We start from the raw sequence: 3,314 nt of genomic DNA on the forward strand, positions 1-3,314 counted from the left end.
CATAATTGAAGAACAAAGGTGAGTAGAGTCTCTTTAATGCAGATGTAAGTTTGGTCTGTGCATACCCCAGTCCAAGAAGGAACAGAACGATGTACAAGGAATGGCTATCATTTCTCCCTCTACCATCAAACTCTGTTGTATGCACAGCAGACGTTTCCACCCACCTATTACTCATTTATTCAAAACACATATTGCTATTGTACTGTGGGCACAAAGTATGGGAAACTGAGAGTTAGCAGCTACTACTGGTTTATAGGATGTTCCTGGTCATTTGCTGTATGAAGATTGAGGGTCATCTGTGTACAGATGTACAGAACCTATTTGGAGAACAGAGCCTCATCAGCAGCCACAGGAAGAGACCCACAACATAGCAAACCACAACATATAGGTAGTATTCGCAAAGAAGAAAATGCTCACATTTTCTACCTGTGAAGTTAACTGCATTCATTGCCTACTTCCGTTTATTGTTTGTACCGTGTGTAGCCATAAAACACTTGAGATTCCTGTTTATTTGGTTTTCTGAGTTTGGTTCTGTCAGAATCACATTATCTTTACACCAATTCTCATCCTTCACAACTCTGTTTAAAGATCATCTAACCCCACAATGCCTGGTTAAAGTCTTTTTTTATGACAAAGCACAGCTTTATCTAGTGGCATTTACCTGTAATCCTAGCACTTGTGATGACTGAGGAAGGAGGAGGACACATTCCAGGTTAGCCTGGGCTACATAGTAAGACTCTGTTTCATAAAAATCAACCAAATACAAAAGTCCAAATTAGTTGAAGTTGTACCTTTTGTGTTTTGGGAGGCAGAGGTAGGTAGATCTCTGTGAGCTTGAGGTCAGCCTGGTCTACACAGTGAGTTCCAGGCCAGCTGGAGCTACAGGGGAGACCCTGTCTCAGAAAGAAAAAAAAAGGAGCATTCTTTAACATATGATCCAGCTATGCCCTCTTTTTCATATACCCAAAGGTCTCAATTTCCTACTACAGAGACACTTGCTCAGTCATGTTCATTGCTTCTCTTTTCATAATATCTTGAAAATGGAAACCTAAATGTCCCTCAATTGATGGACAGAAAAATATGTGATATAATTACACAATGCAGTTCTTTTCAGTGGTAAAGAAAAATGAAATCATGAAGTTTGCAGGTAATAGACACTGGTATACTAAGTGAGGTAATGCAGACTCAGAAAAACAAGAGGCCCCTCTTCTCATCCATGTGAGAATCCTAGATCCCAATCCCTAGATGTAAGTATATCCTGAAGTAACTGTAGGAATTGGGAAAATAGAAAGGAACCATGGGGAAGAGGGAAAGAAGGAGCTTGAGAGAGGAGAACTTTATGATGTAAGCATTATCAAGGGGGAAATGTGGTAAAGTGGCAGTACTCTAACTGGGGAGGAAGGAGGGAGGGCTATGTGGGTGGTAGAGAAAAGAAAGGGAGCTAAATAATAGGTGTTGTGAAAAATAGAAGGAAAATATATTCTTTCACAAGCCTACTTAAAGTACAATATTGTATAAAATTCAACTGTAAACCTAAAAATTTATAGCCAATCTTGAAGGAAATGCAGCTTAGCTCTGGAAATTGTTATTGAATATGTCAATGCTGTTGTAATGCCCAAAAATATTAATTTCTAAACTATACAAAGGACTCAAAAAACAAAGAATCAAGAAAAAAAATGATCTAATTAGAAAATGTTCTCGGTAGAGTCCTCATCCACCCCGCGAGCCTAGATCTCTCACATCTGCTCTTCCGCCAGTCCACACCCTTCACCCAGTTCACCATGGATGACAATATCACTTTGCCGACAATGGCTCTGGCATGTGCAAAGCCGGCTTCGGGGGCCACGATGCTCCCCAGGCATCTTCCTATCCATCAAGGGCTGCCCACAGGACCAGGGCATGATGGCGGGCATGGGCCAGAAGGACTCCTATGTGGGCATCCTGATCCTGAAGTACCCCATCGAGCATGGTGTTGTCAACTGGGACCACATGGAGAAGATCTGGCACCACACCTTCTACAACGAGCTGCATGTAGCCCCCAAGGAGCACCCCATGCTGCTCACTGAGGCCCCTCTGAACCCTAAGGCCAACCATGAAAAGATGACCCAGATCATGTTTAAGACCTTCAACACTGCAGCCATGTATGTAGCCGTCCGGGCTGTGCTGTCCCTGTACTCCTCTAACCATACCACTGGTATCGTGATGGACTCTGGCGACAGGGTCACCCACACTGTGCCCATCCAAGAGGGCTACGGCTCTCCCCCATGCCATCCTGTGTCTGGACCTGGCTGGCCAGGGCCTGGCAGACTACCTCATGAAGATTCTGACCGAGCAAGCTTGGCTACAGCTTCACCACCACAACTGAGTGGGAAATCGTGCTTGACATCAAGGAAAAGCTGTGCTATGTTGCCCTGGACTTCGAGCAAGGGATGGCCACTGCTGCATCTTCCTCCTCCCTGGAGAAGAGCTATGAGCTGCCTGATGGCCAGGTCATCACCATTGGCAACAAGCACTTCCGAGGTCCCAAAGGGTTCTTTCAGCCTTCCTTCCTGGGTATGGAATCCTGTGATATCCACGAAACCACCTTCAATTCCACCATGAAGTGTGATGTCGACATCCATAAGGACCTCTATGACAACACAGTGTTGTCTAGTGGGACAACCATGTACCCTAGCATTGCAGACAGTATGCAGAAGGAGATCACTGCTCTGGCTCTCAGCATGATGAAGATCAAGATCATTGTTCCCCCTGAGCATAAGTACTCCATGTGGATTGATGGCTCCATCTTGGCCTCACTGTCCATCTTCCAGCAGATGTGGATCAGCAAGCAGGAGTAAGGTGAGTCTGGCCCCTCTATCGTCCACCACAAATGCTTCTAGGCAGACTGTTAATTAACTGAGTGAGCTGTTACATCCTTTCTTGACAAAACCTAACTTGGCGGAAAAAAAAAAAAAAGAGAGAGACAACATTGGCATGGCTTTACTTGTTTTTTTTTAATTAAAAAAAATTTGTTCTTTTGTTTTGGTGCTTTAGGCCTGGTGGTGCACATCTTTAATCCCAGCTCTTGGGAAGCAGAAGCAGGCAGATATTTGTGAGTTCGAGGCCAGCCTGGTCTACATAGTGAGTTCCAGGACAGCTGGGGCTACAGGGAGACCCTGTCTCAAAAAGACAAAATAAAAAAAATTAAAAAATTTTTAAAAAGAAAGAATTTTAAAACTGGAATGGTGAAGGCAACAGCGGTCAGTTAGAGCAAGCATCCCCAAGTTCTACAATGCGGCTAGGACTTTGTACATTTTTTTAAAAAATTTAATTCA

General features: G+C 43.9%; 1 pseudogene; it reads left to right on the top strand.

Moving 5' to 3' along the window:
- Positions 1–1,781: 1,781 nt before the first annotated feature.
- Positions 1,782–2,879, top strand: LOC103729474 (annotated as a pseudogene).
- Positions 2,880–3,314: the final 435 nt, after the last annotated feature.

Source organism: Nannospalax galili, unplaced genomic scaffold (assembly GCF_000622305.1).
Source record: "Nannospalax galili isolate Female #2095 unplaced genomic scaffold, S.galili_v1.0 scaffold132, whole genome shotgun sequence".
Taxonomy (NCBI): domain Eukaryota; kingdom Metazoa; phylum Chordata; class Mammalia; order Rodentia; family Spalacidae; genus Nannospalax; species Nannospalax galili.